The sequence below is a fragment of the Anser brachyrhynchus genome (genome assembly GCF_964034855.1).
Source record: "Anser brachyrhynchus genome assembly, chromosome: 1".
In the NCBI taxonomy this organism is placed as follows: domain Eukaryota; kingdom Metazoa; phylum Chordata; class Aves; order Anseriformes; family Anatidae; genus Anser; species Anser brachyrhynchus.
The window spans coordinates 42279186-42298720 of record NC_137694.1 but is presented as its reverse complement, the minus strand read 5'-3'; the positions used below and the strand labels follow the sequence as shown (position 1 = coordinate 42298720).

Sequence of the window (19535 nt, the reverse complement as noted above, 5' to 3'; positions counted from 1 at the left end):
CTGGTTTGTCTGAAGGTAAACCATGCGTCAAACAACTCTCCAAACTTTCACCATATCTTTCCACAAATAAAAAATATTAGAGCCGATTCATAGTACAATATATTGCAACCCTTCACAAAATTCTCATGTACAGGTATATGGCATTATTCAGTACATTATTTACTGGTAACACCTATAATGCTATAATGCTCTTGGTCGGTAAAGTATCTATTTTATACTAGAAACAGCAAGCTCAAAAATTTCCAAAGATTGGGAACATACTGCAAGGCAACTCTGCAAATATGAAGACGAGATGGCACTGTGTGGGAGACGTGAGGAAAAACTATGAAGTTGGAGCAGGTTAGGTGTGTAGGTATAAGACCGGAAAGACATAAGAAGAGAGGTGTGACACACGTAGGGAATATAAACCACAAGATGTGACGGGGAAAATGCAGAAAGAATGGAAAGTATGATTGACAGAAGAAGCAATGGAAAGCTAAGAGAAATAGGTGAGTTTTGACAGGGATCTTTAAGCTTTTTTTTTTTTTTTTTTTTTGTTTGTTTGTTTCCCCCTAATGTTTCATTATAAGCTAAAAAATGCCTACTGGTAGCACAGTTTGGTACATTGTATAAATAATCGTACAATCGTACATATACAGCACCAGCTTTTCAAACATGTTGCCCTCACATTCAGTGAAATGTCACATATTTCCTTTCATGATGACTGATTAAATGTAACATTAAAACTCATCGCTGATCTTGGTTGCCCAGAGAAACACTAGGCATTTTTTTAGCTTCTGAGGTTTATAAATACATATTTTTTCCCACTAAAGCATTTAATTTTTAATGCTTGCCAAAAAAAAATACAAGATTTATTTATACCCAAATCTAGTCCGTTCCATACATCAGTTTGGCTAAATGAATAGGGATTTCATGAATGACAATAAATTTCTTCAGTTCTACTGCATAATATGCTGTCAACCGTATGGTCTGAAAGTAGAATAGTGCTGAACAGCACCTATTCTCAGTACATTACATACTGTCCACAATCTTCTCCCACGAAGAATCAGGCTCTATTAGCACGTAACACAGAGGAACTGTTATGTTTGAACTGTTAATAGAAATGTCTTAGCACACATTTATTTGCTTTGGTTCTTAAAGGATATTGCCACCTTTTGTTACCCAGTAATGTAGTACAACAATATACACTGCTACTTTTCCCAGGGCATATTACTTAGGATTGGCAATAAAAGCAGTGTCTGCTCTCCGCTGTATCACAACTGGTACTTCACCAGGAACCTGAGATATTTTCCAGAGGACGACATCAATAATAGCATCCACACCACAAACACGGCTTATTTTCATAGCTCTCTGTCTTAACGGACAATGAAGCCATGCATTGTAAGTTTGCAGGCAATTGGTCATACTGGGAAGTGAACAGCACAGCTCTCACCAGCGCAGTTCTGAACGACTAATCAGTGATTAAGTGGATATCTCAAAACCATAACATTCTCTTGCTCATGTCCCCACCCAACAGAATCTGTCTGTACTGATCCGAAACCTAACTACTCTTCTGCAAAATTTCAGGTGTGAGCCAATGTTAGTGTAACACTATTTTATCCTGGTACCTTCTAGCATTACAATTCACTTTGACTGAGAAGAAAAAGGCAATAACAATACTTTCAGTATGGGCAGTGATATAGATGCATTGCACGAATTATCTGGGCTTCTTACCTAAGGTGATTATAGGATTAATAATAACCTACTCCTGTGAAATGAAACTGAGTTGGATAAAAGGCAGAAATGCTCACTGTACTAATTTCTTACACTTGTTAAAAGAACTGCAAACAGGAAAAATACAAAAATGGAAGTACAAATAACATTCACTTACTATTCACAATACAGACTGTGCTTAGCTCTCTTCTCTTTGTTTATTCAGGGTTCTGTGTGTCTGTAAGAAAAACAAATAAGTGTATTTATCATCTACATAAAATAAATGACCTGGTTTCATTTGTAGCAAAGAAGTTTACCATTTTTATATTAAGGTTTGTTAAACGCCAAGATATAAAGCCTTGAGCTTTTGTGAAAAGAGTCTGGAAAAGAAGAAAATCCACATAGGGCTACTTCCTTAAAAGACAATTTGCCAGTCTTATATATAGAAGCAGAGACGGGAAATCTACATGTTCTGGGGACAAATCTCTTAAAACCTCATACCAAATTCTGATTTGCATTTGGACACCTGTGGCTCTTCCCAGTTCAGGGGAGGTGAGAGGCTTTCACACCCATCATGTTGGCAATCCTCTGCTCAAAATTAATTTCTCATGCTGTATTAGACCTTGGCTGGATTACCCTATTAGACTGAGGAGCTAAGGAAAGAACAATGTGTACCTCCAAAGACAGCCACAGCCTCCCCCACAGCTTCCGAAGGACAGTGGGACATGCAGCAGAGGGGTGTTTGATGCTTCACTCCCACTGTTTCATGCAGACAATTACCATAATAAGCAGTGATCACAGCACACCAGCTGCTTAGCCTCTTTGGCAGTTTACAGGCATCACAACTGAGGTGAGTTTTAAGGCTGGATTTGAAGGAACACAGCATACTAGCTTTGCAGATTTTTACTACTTACAATTTTCATGAATAAAGGTTGCATGAGAGAAGGGAGGAAATTGGGACTGATGGGCAATAAGGGTTGTGGTAAGGGCAGCAGTGATGTGAAAGAGCAGACAGGATCAAACTGTGAAGGCAGTTAAATGCAAAGGTGACCAATTTGTTTGATGCTGTTGAAAAAGGGAGCCAAATGAACAGTTACCAAGGTAGGTAAATGTACTTTTAATTTTACACCAACTTTTTTGGAGCAGAACAAAATTGCTATTACCTGAAATTGTCAAACTACATCACATCAACCCTTAGCCTGCTCTTTAAAAAGGCCAAATCATGATTTCATCCAGCAACTCACTCTAAATTAACCAGGCTACCATCTCTAATGACACAAATAATAAAAGATTCAGAACATAATAGATTTAAAAGTCTGTTTTTCCTATCTTTTCAGTAACAAGTTAATGTTGCCTTCTGTATGGTTCTTTCAATATCTGTGATATCCCAGAAATCACTCATTTTCATGTCAGTCTACTTAAGATACTTGTTAGGCAACACATGTTTGAGCTGAGGACTATAGCATCCATGAATCTGAAGCATACTGTAATATTTGGATATGAACTTTTAAACTTGCTAAAACAACATGGATTAGCTCTTTTGCTATTGTTATACCCTAGACATCAGTAAAGAGCTGTGGGGGACTCAAGCAATGCAAAGTTAATAGGACGATGCTATGAAACCCCCATTTCGAAATGGTTTATAATTATGCAGAAGCTGGTGTAGAACACAGCTGTAGGATAAACTCATTTCCTTCCTAGAGTTTGCAATACATCTGAAAATAGTCTTAGCAGGCCTTATAAACTTGGTGCTCCTTATTAGCTGTATAAAATATACTGGTACAGGCTGTGACAGACCAAACCTGTACTCAAATACGTCTTGAAGGGGTTCAACTCAAGCTTTGCCTCTCCCTGTCATTTGAGCCCTCCCAAATTGAGGGATCTGAAATTCAGACAGGTTTCAGCTAAAAGCTCTAATCCCAACCTCTTCTCAGGGTTCAGAGCCAGGGCTTTCGTGCAGGTCCCTGTGTACATCTTGCATTTGAACAGAGGTAGCTACAAGTGCCTTAGAGAAATTAATACATAGAGTCACACCTGCTCTGTGGCACACTGTCTCAATCTTCCCCTGTTTCTCTAAGCTGTCTGTGTCAAGCTGTGTCATATTATTACTGAGCCTTTCAGAAAATTAACTATTTCCTTCTGCTGCAAAGACAGAAAATGCAAAGGAAAGAAAAGGCAGATATTTACTGGAGAATTAATTGGGAAGGATTGAACAACAATACAGGTTGTGTTCGAGATTAGAGAAGCAAATTTCAGAAGAGGCATGAGTAACTGTGGTGTGTCAGCAAGAACAGCCAGCCTGCCGGCTCCCTTGGAGTTGACAGGTGGAATTTCCGAAACATTCAAAAACCATAAAGCAGATCTGGAATAAACGAGTAAAAACCAATCAATAAAACCAAACGACAATCAAGGAGACTAAACACCAGCACCCTTTGCAAGGATTTGCACAGCTAAAATAGAAATAAAGTAAACCAAAGATTTGTGTAGAGAAAGGTCATAAAATTACCAGAAAAATTCAACTGTTTCTATTGCTATTAAAGAGAGGCTATTTTTTATGAGATGTGTTGGAAGATTAATTCATTCACCCTTGGTTATGGACTCCTGTGGGTCTTCAGTGCAGATCTCCTGCAGTGACAACTGTATTTCCAGAGCTACAAATAGCATCTGTCATACTGCTAGCATCTTTCAAGGCTCACTTTTCATTTCAGTAATGTTTGAAGGGGAAAACTTTTCCTAATGAAAACCATTGGAAATATCAACAGAGACACATTTTGATATGCCTGAATACATCTTGTAATATCCCTTTGAAGCATAATCTATATTTTACAAATGGTATCTACAGAAGATACTTTAGGGCATGTAATTTTAGGGTAAGTAATCAAGTAAAAGATCTGCAACTTTTATTTCAGTTAGTCATAAGGATATGCAAAAGCAATCCAAACAAAACCTTTTTAGTTAACTTTAAGTTCTCTGTTTTCCATTACATTTAGTGGCAACCAATTATGGAAATAACTCCTTAAGCCAGGATAGAAGAATGGGACCTCTGCAATAAATAAAGTTCAGTCAGCCACACTGAATTTAAGAACACACAGGCACATCTTAGCTTATGAAATGAAATCCTGCTCCACTGAAAAAAAAGGACTTGCACGTTTTCTCAGGAAACTCTTATTTACAGAAGAACTCTAACAGAAGCACTAGAACTACATTTATTACAGGTGACAAATAACGTTTTCAGTATCACAGAATCGTGACAAAAATAAGTCCCTTTATGACATGGTTCATTATTCACTATGAAGCATATTATAAAAGATAAAAGGGAAGCTGCATGGTAAATAAAGATCTCTTAGGCCATCTGCAGTTTTTTTTAATCTATTCCTATTTTTAAAGCCAGGAAGAGCTGTGTGGTATTTTATAAACTGTATGAAGAAACAATTTTTGTCTGTTTAGGATTCTGGACTAAAACCTCATTGGTAGAGCGTATGGCTATTATTAAAATACTTTTTCTCTCTTCTTTCAAACACCGAGGAATGATTTTGCAGGCAATTTCTATAAGCTGGAGTAATAAGGAGCTGATGATATATATTGGTATCATGTTTTCCTGACCATTTGGGAGGACAACTGGACAATATTTTTGTTACAGTGAACCAAAAACTCTGGTAATCAGTTAGTTTCAGGAGGGTTTTGGTTTTGACATAGCTGAAACTTAGTCCAGGTGTGCTGGGGAGCTTATTGATCATCTTTCAAACCTGAGTAAGATCCCTTCATGTGGCGTATCTGGGAATTTTTGAATAAACGATTTGAAAATGTTGGGTGGCAAAATGAAAACGTAAAACAAGCTTCAAACTAAAAACAGCTGATGTTTAGACTGATGAATTTAGCCACACTGCCTCAAAACTGCTTCAACAGTGCTAGAAATGAAAATGGGAATTTCAAATTTTATTATCAGCCTTAGAATAACTTACAAGAGAGAAAATCAGAGTAATTGAAAGTGGAAGTTATACAGTATTATGAATAGACCGACATCCTCTAAAACATAAAACCTGACATCTGGGAAAATGAGGATAGCATTCGATTATGAAGTATAAATTAGCTAATAAACCAGTACATAGTCTGGATAATTTCTAGTTGCATAATGTGCAACAAATTAAATGTATTTTGGAAAAAAAAAGATGTGGGCATTTATTAATTGCTGCACATACTGAAACAGAAATTGTCATACATGATGAACTTTAAAGTCCTTGATCATATGCATATTCTAATATTTTATGGGCTTAATTTGTTCAGCATAAACTTTTTCCTGTGAGTAACATTGATTTTGTTGAAGCCTCAAATAAGTCACAGAACAGATCTGAGGATTAGTTTAGAAGGGATTTAAAGCACACACTGTGAATCCCTATACAACCACCACTTAAAACACTATCCGTTCAGGCCCAGATGGATTGCTATGGCAACAGAATCCCAAATACCAGGTTTGTAACTAACAAAAATGTAAATTATTGATGAACTCAGAGTTGTCTCTCTTGGACACCCTCCTATTCAAATACCAAGCCTTATGGTTAGAGTACAGAGAAAAGGTTCATATGCAATTTCCCCAGCCCAGTGAGCACTAATCCCAAAGGATTTCATTAAATCTTTTGGCTTAAATTTTTATTCTTGGAACAGCAGTCAGCAAGCAGGGATTACATTAAAACAGGCACTATTGAGGTCATTACTGGCTGAATTCGGACCTGTAATATAGCAAAAGAGAAAGCAATTTTAAATTCACCTCCACAAAAATAGCTAAATAGCATTCGTCTAAGTTACCATGTATTAGACGATAGCATTCTTCTCCTCACACCCATCTACCTGACTCCTTGCCAAAAAGAAATGATGGACAACAGTACAGGAGAGTGGAAAACCATATACATGCTATTTGATAAAGAGATGACATGTATGATGGTAGAGGTGATAGTACATAAACAACAAGTTGCAGAACAATGAATGGACAGAACCACAGTAGTCTGATATTTCGTATATCAAAAATGTAGAGCAAAAAGTTCTCTAGCAAGCTGGAAAAAAAGTATTTATTGTCATCTTTATTGCGCATTTGGTGAAAAGCTGGTAATTAGCCAGTCTGGTTAGGAAATAAATAGTAGTAGGAAAGCTGAACACTTCTATGAACTACGTGTTTTGGAAAGCCTCTCAGACTGTACACAGAATGGAATTAAGTCAGTGAGTACCACACAAAAATGAACTCAGCAGCTCTCACATTTTGGATTGCATCAGTCCAGAGGGTTTTAAAACAACCCAACGCTTTAAAAAAAAAATTCTCAGCTGCACGCCTGCCAGTAGGTGTCAGTGTACAGAGAAGAGACAGCAAACTTCTGCCTGTAAGAGCTTGATTCCAGCGTCTCTGTCCTCTCAAAACTAGGAGGGAAAAACATGACAGGGAACACGTTTGTGGATACGTGCTGCTGGTTTTCCTAAGGCAAAGAAAATGGCTACGGAGTGGGAAATGAAAGAGAATAACCAAAAAAAAAAAAAAAGGAGCCATTTTTTTTTCAATGCAAGGCAACAAAATACAATCAATTACAATCAAAATGCAATCAATTACAAAATACAATCAATTACAATCAATTCAAATACAATCAATTTAGGACAACAGAATGAAAAATGACATATAATAAAAGATAAATAGAGAAAAGGGATCAAAATGATACAAAGAGGGAGTGAAAAACTAGTTGTGACCAACTTATCAACAACCATTCCAAACTTCTGCTTTATCCTCATGCTTGGACTGGTAAGAGCCATTGACTTTGATATTTCGGTCACTCCCACTTAGGGCACTACCATAACTTCATGATCAATAAACAGTCATATGAATCAGTGGGCACCAAAGAATTCTCTTTTCATGCAAGATCACCTATTAACAGTGATAATGTGGCCAGTGACAATATAGGGAAAAATTAGTATCTGAATTGATTCGAGCTTATGTTCCTAGGACAGCTCTTGGCCATACACAGGAAATGTCAAAGGATCATTGGGATTTTGGGCAGTTCCATCGCTCCCTCTGGAGGATGGACATTATCCAGGACAATGTACGGCTCTTCCCCTATGAAGGCCCATTTTACAGTGAAGCTACACTACTCTTGCTGTATAAATGGGATGTCAGATGTGCTAGAGATATGGATGTGCACCAAATGTGGCAGAGGCTCCCAGGAAATCTCTGCAAGTGACAGAGCATTACAGTAGACAAGCTGGATGTGTTCACGCTATATAGAGATACTTCAACCACTTTGCTGCATCTGCCACTTAGTAGCTATAGAGCTGCTCTGGGAAGAATCTTCACCATGCATAGCTTGCTATTCTGGCTTTCTTGGCCAGTATCTTAGCATACAGTAGAATTTATAACTTTACTTGTAGCATACATTTTTGCAACTATGAACACACGAGAATACCACTAACATTTAAAAGTAACAAAAAGACTGAGAAGTTAATCAGAGGGTAACTATGCTGAAACAACCAGCACACCAGACATGGAACTTCATCAAATTTAATTCCAAATATTTTCAGCCTTTCCTAGACCAAAAAAGATAAAGAAATTCCACTATCTTATGAACCATTTCAGAACAAGGAAATCCAGTCCTTAACAAGTTGCTTCGTAACATTATTTATAGTGTATTTCTTTGATTATATGAAATGATCAGAAAATAATTCCTAGTAAAAATTGATTTCAGAAGACACATTTAGGTTGTTTGTTTCAGCTATAGATCAAGATTTATAAATCTAGTGAAAGTTATTAATCAGTCTCCCAGATCCTACCTAGATGGATAGCATAAATTTTTATATTAATAGCTGGTATATGTTATGGAACTAACACAAGTCTTCTAAGTATAATTACAAAAACTTCAGTACCTTCGATACATACTTAGCTGTATTTCAGTGTTTGGAGATTCAAAATTGCTTTTATCACAGGACGAAAGAACCTGCTGCAATATCCACTGCAGGAAGTGATTATACGTTACATAACACTGCTGATCTTTTTGTTCTGCGAGTTTGGTGTGAGGTTTTTTAATGTATTTCTCAATTCTACTTTACAAAATGTTCTAATGTGAGCCAGCAATTCACCCATGAAACTTGACAAAGAGTATCAGCACATCAGCAAAATAAGCAATGTAATCTATGGGTAAATTCTTTTAATACCCCTTCTATACTACCCTGAATAGACTTAGAGTGGCAACAACTTCAATTTTTGCTGGCCACCTAAATGCATCCCTCCAAAGAAAGCTGTTTAGAGAAACAGCTTATATTCTGAGGTTCTCTTGGATATGTGCAGTAAAAGATGATAATTCACTGTGGGTACAATGTTAGCCTACACTTTCTCTCATAAAGTAAGTTTTATTCATGCTGCTGTTTTAATTCTTCTAAAGAAAATAATTAAAAAGAAAATGAAAATCTACCAGGCCTAAATGCAAGCAAAATCAAGTTACTGTGTACTGTTTCCTTTACTAATCCAAAACGTAATGGCTTATAAACTGCTTAGGTTTCTGGAAAGCAACAAAACAAATCCAATGAAAACAGGTATATCATTTTCCAAAGCTGCCACCCACAATCTCTCACATTCCTTTTAACATTGCTTGCTCTGCACCCAACATAAAACATCTTTTGCTCTATGCCAACTGCTCTCTGCTCCCTTTCATCTTCCTGAAACTATCTGGGACCTCTTATCCCAGGACTACTGCTTTTAAACTTCATGTGAAATTTCACTACTCACATAGTCACAGTTGGCAGAGGGTGGAGTGAGTGGGGGGCATGGGGGGCACCTTTTTATTTTTAATTATTATTTTTGAACCGTAATAAGAAAATGTAGTATCATCAACTTAAATGAATATTTTTCTTTAGAAAAAAATAAAAAAAAACGTTGTGCATTTCTGTGGTCAGCAGCAGCAAAGAATGAAAAACTCAAAATTTAGTAGCCAAACTGGAAGCAGTGATCTTTTATACCGACACTAAATTGTATTAATAATAGAATCACTAAATAAGAAATATACTTGCAGATTTAAAAGATTTTTCCCAGTTACAACATGTATTTTATTAATTCATTTACCCAAACAATTGTTTCTAATCACTTGCTATGATTTAACATTAATGTTAACGTAATGCAAATAAACAGCTGTATCATCATCAGTGAAAATACCTTACAACACCATAGCTAAAGAACTTGGATGATAAAATCATGAGCAATAAGTTAAAAATCCTGAAATATTTGCAGCCTTCTAATTATTTATTTTAAAACAATTTTTATATCTTTTATATATTTGTAAGAAGAATAGATTACTATTATGAGTCTGTTGTATAAACATTGCAAAGACTGTTGAAAAACATGAATTCATCTTGCACCATCTTCTTTTTCTTCCTCTGCAGTAATGTAAGTGGAGGATTAGCTCTCCTTACAGTTAGCCAAAAAGTCTTAAGCAATTGTTAAAAACTGGGTTTTGATAAGTCAGGATTCTATAGCACAGAAGCCCAAAGAAACCAAAATAAAATGGATTAGCATGAAAATAACAGGATTTGTAGAGATGCCCTTGGAAATTAGAGCTGTTTTTTAAAACTGTCGGCTGTATTCACATTTGTCACAGTCTACTTCTGACACTGACAAGTGTCATTCTTATTTAGTACCGTCCAGAACATTATTTTTTCCATGACTGTCATTGTAGCAGACAGCCCTGTCTCCTGGGAGGGGCAGTGTATAGTGCCATTACAGAAGTAAAAATGAGATGCGCTGATCAGTATCACTGATCCTCAAACACGAGTAATGAGATGACCCGTACATACAGATCTGTCTGCTTTTTCAGTGCTTTTCCTTTTGCCTGGACGTAGATGAGCAATCACACAGACACCAACAAATAAACCAAACCAAACCAAAAACAAGCAAACAAACAAACAGTGACCAAAAGCATTGTCTGGGTATAAAACACATGAATTCCAAGAGCGGTGCAAACCAGTGTTTACAGGCAGGCAGCAACTTGCTGAGGAAACTTTTAAAACCTAAATGCCCAGAGCGAACCTTGAGTGACAAATGACAACAGGCTGTGTTTTCAGCCCTGCCTGCATGTTTAGTGGCCACAGCTGTGAATGCCACCTTGACTCTCAGAAGCTGCAATGCCAACTCAGCAGTAGCCGAACAGTTCAATGGAAGTACCTCTTACCCCTGAGATAAATGTGGAAGTGAGAGAAGAATTCGGTTGTTGGAGTTCCTAACCAAGCACAGGTGGTGTCTTGGTGTAGCATGGCTAAGCCATGCCAGTTCCCAGAGTTGATCACACACAGTAATGTCCTACCTGGCCCCCTTGGCTTCCTTACCTGACCAATAATTTCAGCAGGGTTGGCCGGGTCCGATAAATTAAAATTCTTCTCCATACCGACGGAAGCACAGTAAAAGTTTTAAGTAGTCTATTGCAGCTGGGATTTGGGTCTAAATTCATAATGCTATTACCTCATGCAGAGATATCACTTCAGTATCTTAAAGCATTTTTTACATAGTATGTGCACATACCTGACAATTGCAGCTGATTTTATACTCCCAGAGATGAAATTTTGAAGCATCATGACTTTTTTCATCTTTAAACTAGAAGCAAAAACCTAGAGACAGGGGAATTCAGGCAGACCTTTTAATCACAGGTGTCACCCTGAGCTGTGACAGGAGAGCTTAACAGCCAATCCTTGCAGATTACATGCAAAGATACTAATACAAAAAGCAGGATAAAAGACAAGTGCTGGTTTTGCAACTCTACATGAAAGGAAGAGGAAACATCAAGTCCACATGCAGCAAATCTGATAGCCTAATCAGAAAGTAGCACATCATACATTGCATAGTGTCTAGGTACAGATGGCTAGGAACATTAAAGGAGGTGGTTATGGTTATTGTTCCTTACGTAGTTGAGTAAAGAAAAGACATCTTGATATTGTATTTGGCTATAAAATGAACTTCCTCAGCTAGATATTGCCAGAAGGAATCTAATGGAAATGTCTATTTAGTGAAAATCAAATAATTACTGTGTAATTATCATCTCATGTGTCACATTTAATGTTAGCATCTCTGAATCAAGGAAAATTCAAGAAAGGTCTATTTGAAATCCCTAAAAAACCCAAATGGCAAATATTTTAATTGGGCTACTTTTGCTAATGAAGCTAAGTATTTCATGCAGCAATGTTTCTCCTTCTTTATAGAGCCAAATGTTAACATAAACCACCCGTTAATTTAAGCTTCCTATGCATCTTGAGGAAACATGTTAAATTTTTGATTATTAGATTCTCTGAAATATAGCTTATTCAGACCTAACTTTAGCCACTTCATAAAAACTACTGATTTGCACTCAAATAGCACACTGGAGCAGTTTGAAGAGAAGAAAAAAAAATAAAAAACATTTGTTCTGTCTCAGCTGATGTATAGAGTAATTTTCTGAGATTCTTTCATTGCAATTTGCAAACACATTAGCTTAGACTATAAAACAAAAGCAATCTGTACTACCCATAGCCCAGAAGAGGCAGAAGCAGAGAGTTAGAAAACATAACAAATGTCTGAATCATCTTGAGGCAGGGACGCACTCTACCTCAACACAGAACATCATTATCCAAAATGTGTCTCATCTATTTTTCTAACTGACAAACCAAGCCTGGCCACTGAACACCTAATACTCCAACATATTGTTAACACCAGCTGTGTTATACATTTGAGGAGGGGCCTAGAGAAGGAAAATGTAAGGCAGACTAATTCAGGGGAGCAACACTAGTTATGTTATGAGACTTCTTCTGTCCCCTTTGTCCAGTTATTTCCCTTTCTTCTTTCTCTAGCAAACTGCTACAATGCCAGAGGTCTCACAGCAGCCCCAAAATAGGGCAGCTGCTTAACACCAAAATGTTGAAGTTCTCTGCTGAATGATCCAATGCCGAATTTAACAGGTCCCACCAAACAGGTTTGGTGTTTGTATATTTTTTTTTAAACAAACCAGATGTAACGGAATAAATTGTGAGTAGGAAGGTGCATGTGAATAGGGCTTTGGTAAACAGCTAGATGAGAGCACAACTGAATTCATGGGTAGGATAACAGCATAACAGACATCACTAAGCAGAGCAATTGTTTCAACACCTCTCAGCATGGATTTTAAACAAATCAAGAAAACACCACATGATGTATCTAAAATTGCATTTCGGCATCTGGCAAAAAAAAGGAAATATCTATTCAAGATCATCTCGTTCAAGGAAGCCCTTAATAAGAGTTTCTGTAAAAAGAAAATTTGAAATTGCCTGTCAACAAATCAGTAGATGCCCTTTCTGAAGCTGACAGGTGCTTTTTGGCATTAATGTAATGACCATAAATATTTCCTTGCACAGGGTACAATCAATTGCTTTAATCAATTTCTACTATCACTTATGAAGTATGCAGACAATTTTCTAATCTATGCTTTCCAGTGACATTAAATACGTATGTTCAACAAACTCTGGCAGAGCTGACTGTCAGTTTCTTTTCCTTTTGACAAAAATCAGCATTTTGCCTATAAGGTTACAGTCCTGGCTCAAGAGCCGCTGAAGTGTGGGCTCTTAGGCTAAATGAATTCCCCTAGAATACAATAACACAACCCACAGCAGTGACAGTCATTAGCGAAGCTCTGTGATACATGGAGATTCTAGGATGCAACGTGAAATGTTGCTTTATGAACAGAACGACCCAACAGCTGAAAACAGGAACATTAGGTACATGGATATATAGCAATAAATGAAACGTCTTCTTTAACTTTTTCCTTAAAGCTTGGTCCATACATCAGACAATTTACATCTGTATAAGATAAGGAAGAGTCAGAAACAAAATAAAATATCAGAGAAGCCAAATGTCTGGTCCCCTGGCCCTGGCTTAATTTGCTCCTTCTTGATATGCTTTTCTCCTTCTCCACCTTCTCCCTAAACTAAAATGGACACCAGACAAAGTTGCTAACTTGCTTTCATAGAACATTCTGAGTTGGAAAGGATCCACAAGGATCATTGAGTCCAACTCCTGGCTCCACACAGGACCACCCAACAATCGGACCACGTATCTGAGAGAGTTGCCCAAATGCTAATTGAATTCTGGCAGGCTCGGTGGCATGACCACTGCCCTGCTTTGCACCTAGACAGTTCCTCTGAGCATACAGTAAGAAACTTCTCTACAGTACTTTTATATTGAATCTTGCAACACCCCTAAGAATAAGCAAAAAAAGGAGAGAGAGGTTAAGTTACCCCAACTGCAAAACAATTTCTGCTCAATATGAAATCCAGATCTATTGTCTTGTAATTTACCCAGTGTTCTCTCCTAAAGATGAGTTTGCAATGAGATATAACAACAAAACAGACCAATATGCTTTTTGGTCTTTCAACTGCTATCTTCCGTGCTTATTACAGACAATTCCCCTATCTGGGCCTGTTGAGAAAATACATCTGATTTCAGTTTTTGCTTTGTCAATATTAAGAAGTAAAGCATTTGAACAGATCACTGAAAATGTTGAGAAAAGCAAAGAGGACTCTCAAAAGGGAGATTTAGAGGAAATGAGGCAGACAGGTACTGCGTAGAAGACAAAGGGCTGAAAAGAGAGTAGGAAGCATCTGAAAGATTGAAATTTGGACAATATTTGGCACATGACCAGCACTGTAAGCAAACAGAATAGAATAGGGAAAGAGAGCACTGGCTGGATATCAAAAACTCTTTTGTTCTAAAATATTTTAAGGGATATAGTAAAGTTCAGCTATGCATGAAATTTAAAGCTGGACGAGGAAAAACATTATAAAGTAGACAGTTGAAACCATCAGCTGAGAAAGTAGTTGAGCTAAACATTCGTTTTATTGTTTCCACCTTTCCCCTCAGAGAATACTTGTGGAAGCAAGTGGAATTATTGGAGCTAATGCGGGGTGAGAAGTCAAGAATGCTAGAGCTGTAATCCTGGATAGCTCACCAAATTGCTTTGATACCATGTTCAAGTCACTATTCAGTTTCTCTACTAATAACACAGACACAATAACAACCAACTTATGAAGGAGCTGGGAGAATTAATTAGTTAAAAGTCTGTAGCATTTTGAATAAACAATGACACCTTTTAAGCTTCCTAGAGTACTTACAAGGATCAGACTATAGGACTGGGCCTTAGCTTATGTCTATAAAAATGCTGACTTCAGTAGGAGAGAATCAAGGCAACCCTTGAGTGTTTTCAAAAATGTCACCTTTGAATTACTCATCTGTTTGCTACGAGGAATGAATGTCTGCACTTCTGGGACCTTGTCTGATTTTCAGAATTAAATCACAGAACAGTCTGAGTTCTTCTTTGTCCCTAAGGCCATAGATTTTTTTTTTAAACATTATAAAAAATAAAATTTTTATTCCTCTGTATATTTTTTGTACCATCTTGTTTCACAAAATTCTTTGAAGATGCAAGCGCTTCTCACCAATCATCTGTAGAGGGCTCATCACATCTGACTCTCTGGGCAAGGCTGTATTAGAAAGAAATAACGTGTTTGATAATAAATTTAGCATGGTTCACCAGCCACTACTATTACTGCTAAATCCCAAGGAGGTATCCTTTACCAGTGGAAGAATTATTCAACCAGAAAGTAAACGTACTCGTGGAATGGTCTAAACCAAGATGAAGAAGTACAGGGCCAAAGGACTGCAAGACTGAACAGTATTCTCCATCAGTTGACAGTATTTACTGGATTGGTTCTGTTTCACTCCCATAAAGTTTTTATTTTGCTTACTGTTTCTTTTGCAAATTGCACTTACTACATTACATAACTAAAATACTAAGATAATTAATTTTTATATTCAGCAGCTCTAAGTGCCTTATGTATAGGCACATGTCTGTATTTGCAGATGTATGCCTCTGTCAAACTGTATCCACACACACCCAGAGCCCCCAGAAAACAAAGGTCCAAGCCTGCAGCATTCAGATGTTCTGGATTTATTCTGGGATTTTTGGTTATGAATTAAAGTGCACCATAAAATGATTGGATAAAGCTCAGATGTATGCTCCTGGCAGACATAAATTATATTCTTCTTATAATTAAAAGACGGAGAGATAAATACTTACTTTGGACTGCACACAGTGCAGTGACACCAGTATCTGCATGTAACTGACTGTGTGAACAAACATCACAGTAGAAATTTAATTGTCATTTCTCAATATATAAAAAGGTATAGTCTTTAGAACAGCATAGAAAATATGCTGTTAAAGGATCACCCATATCTGAGATACTGCACTACACAGACTTGATTTACACAAGAGAAGAGAGGAGATGATCCCAATTTAGAAGCCTCCATGGTAGCAGTTAAGAGATTTATATCCCTCTGTGCAAAATCAGTGAGGCTTTTGACGCCAGGGCTGTGTAAAAACCTTCAGTTTGGTCAGTGTACCACTGCAAAATAATAACCTTAACAAACACTATATAATTTATAGCATAAGAATAGCAGAGGAAGATGGTGTGCTCAAGCCCAGATATGACAGAGTGAGAGACATTATTTAACTGGGTTCTAGGTTTTTATTCTGCCTGATTCCCTCTGAAGTCTTTAGCAGGGTAACTAAAATAGAGACTGTAACATACTGTCATTTATAGTGATAATTACCTTGGCAGGAGCCAAAAAGTTGTGCTGCAGGAATACAGGAACACCTCTTTTGGAAGTGCACTAAATATATTGATTTGGCATATTCTGTATCACACGCCAGTTTATTAAAAACAACACTTTACTTATACTAATCTTCCAAACATCAATAGAAAATTTCACTTCTGAAATTTCTGATTTAACATAATAAATACAAATAATAACTATTTTTTTCCATTACAGTACCCTGAATAAAGTGGATAGCTCATTGCAAGAAAGGAAGGAGCCAGAAACAAAACCAATTATCAGCTCTTAGTTATTGTATGTGCACCAAGAGTATATCCATGAGGCAATACTATGCTAATACTATACATACTATACAATACATGAGTTAGATCTAGTTAGACTTAGGCCCCATACAGCATGGATTTCTGCCTGAAGGTAACAGGTGGCACTGGAGATGGCAGTCCCACTAAACCTATCCCCTTGAAGGAGGGAGGCAAAAGACATGTTCCATTTTAAGATTAAAAAGACAAAACAAAATGGAGTCAAGTTCAGCTGGGTAAAGAGCCTTGCAAGAAGGATTTCTACCTCGGAGGCTCCAGGGATAACACTGAGCTGGCCAGACTGCTGGACTTAACTGCTCCTTAGTACTGGAGAATGACCTGGCCTGAAATTTTTGGTACAGCATGGAAAACATTCTTGTCCTGAGAATCAAAGTAGACGGACTACTACAAAAAGCTGAGTCTGATTTTTTAATTTATTTTATTTTTTGGCTGAGACAGCGTAATTCATCCTTCTGCTTAGTTCAACCTACCTTGTTTAAAGCAAAGCCATACAATTCTGTGTGACTTCACAATTTCCGACAGAAACAAGATGCTAGCACTGCTTTGAAGTGACAGAGAATAAAACAAGGAAGTCCTAGGACTTTTGGTACTTATCGAAGAACCATATTAGAATAAGGAAAAAAAAATATCCCTGAGGGCATGGAAGGGATCTCCCCAGGCACTGAGTGCAGCTGTCCTCAATCCCAGACAACCATGGAAGAGATGGTTAGGCCAGAATGGCCTTAAGGAACATTCTGTGTGCATTGCCTAGACAAGTTGCAGAACACTCCCTGCTACCCTGAAACAACTTGACAATTTTCATGCCAAAAGCTAAATAAAAAGCACACAAAAGAGATAAAAGCTGTCTAAGTCTCTAAATCACTGAAAGGATGAAGGAGAGCTCAAAAATACCCAAATATCATAAGAAATTCTTGGGTTGTGGCAAAGCCTTATGTGAAAATGCCCAGTGGGCAGCACAAGGGGATGGGCAGGACTTTTCTACTTGTTCTACTATCTTTTTCTCCTATTTGCAGAGTGGAGGGGAATATTGAGTTCTTTGCATTAGTTTTGCCCTTCTACAGTGCTCACATAGCTTTTGAGAATTTTTATTCAGCTCAGTGGAAAGCTGGAGGGCCTTGCTCACTTCACCAGATCCTAGCATGGTTCAGTAAAATTGATCTCTGCAGTTTTCATATGGCGTAATACTGCATCCCAAAACTTCCCTTCTGCCTTGCACTGGCTCTCCGTGTTCCTCTCCCCAGGTAGTATTCCCTGTCATTGTTAATATACTAAAAGTAAATGTTTGGATGGTTGGCTTTACATTTACAGTTGGCCTTACATTTACAGTTCTAAACATATGTGCTTCTCCCCAAATCAAGAAACAGCTATTTAGTTTATATTTAGACTTTGCTTTATATTTAGCCAGTTTAACATGATCAGAAGGCATTTTCCTGTGAGATGCCAAATTCCCTAACAATAGCTATAGCTTGTAGAGAGATAAAGAGACTCAGCAAGATGCTTAAGAACATACTCAACTAGTTGTCTGAAAACCTCTGAGACCTGTTCTGTACTTAAAATTAAACATATGTTTATATAACTAAATCAATGAACACTACTCACAGTCAGGGTTGAAGAGAGCCATAATGGTAAAATTCGGTGGAAAAAGCTCAGATGTTTTCTGACAATAAATCTACCACAAAATCATAGCATTTTAATTATGGCTTGTTGTTCTGCTCAGAGATGCCTACAGTTTTGATTTTTGATGGCTGCATGTTAATTTAATTCTGTACATGGACCAGGCATGCCCTGAGACATATCTCATGCATTATCATATTGCACCATCAGACATGGTTTTCACAAGTCAAATACATTAGCTTTCTACATGCCTTTGTCTCATCTTGAAATTAATTCAATTCATAGTATGTGAATAAAAGGTAAACAAACAACTTATAGAATTCCTGTAACACTAGCATTCAACAGAAGCCAGGACCACCTCCTGGATCTTCCCTATAGAGACTATAAATACCCTATCATTGACCTTGTAGTGATTATGCACATCTTAGGCTTAACAAACTTTCACTGTTAACTTTGGGTTATGCTCCTTGGCATCTAAGACTCAAATTATCCTAACACTGGTCTGCAATGATTATATAAATATTTTAAATTACTGCAGATACTCTCTTTCTCTTGAAAATGCTCTTAAAGTTGTAAGCAGTCATTCATCCCAACTGTCATCTAACTCCACAACTAGAAATGATCCCATGTTGTAAAAAGTTAGATTTTGAACAGTTCTGGAACAATCAGTATTGCTATTTCAAGGAAAGAGTAGTATATTTCGAAATAAAAAAACTTAAATGGACTTTCCTCAGAATGTCTTTGTCTTCCACATTCTCAAGTCAATTACCTTTAAATTTGGGTATATTTTTTGAATTAAAGTAAATGTAAAATAGTTTTTTAGTCAAGTAAAAGGAAATATAGAGTAGATTCCAATACCCTAAATTGCTTTGTGTTGTCCTTTGCTTCTAAATTATCTCCATTCATCTATTTCTCTTATTTGAGAACTAGCCATAGCTCTTGTCATTAAAATTAAGATAGGGAAAATAAAAGTATCTGGTACATTAATAGTAAAGTAAAGTAACTGAGTTATAAAATACAAATAATTAATTCAGATGTATGTACTTATATTTGAATGTTCTTTTCAATGAAATAAACCTATTTGTCAATCTTTTCCCCATCTACTGATGAGCTCCAGCTCTGTCCCTGTATATTCTCCGACATATGGACAAAACTGCACCCTAATTAACATATTCAAATAAATCCTGTAAAACTGCATTGCTACCTTTTATCTCCCAAATGCTACTTTTTCCTCTTTGACGATGTTTTGGAGAAGAGCTGAAAAGAAGTTAAATGGGATACTC

The 19535-nt window shown here is 37.0% G+C and overlaps 1 protein-coding gene across 8 annotated transcripts in view; it reads right to left on the bottom strand.

Annotated features, from left to right (window-relative positions):
• The window catches only part of SYT1 (synaptotagmin 1), a 357712-nt gene that overhangs the window by 229406 nt on the left and 108771 nt on the right, over window positions 1-19535 (bottom strand). For 6 of the 8 annotated variants that reach the window (XM_080604945.1, XM_080604951.1, XM_080604946.1 and 3 more), the window contains one exon: window positions 1871-1930. The exons of the other annotated variants lie outside the window; for them this stretch is intronic. The gene's annotated coding sequence lies outside the window, so the exon portion shown is untranslated. The remainder of the gene's footprint in view (window positions 1-1870; window positions 1931-19535) is intronic. 8 annotated transcript variants of the gene reach the window in all.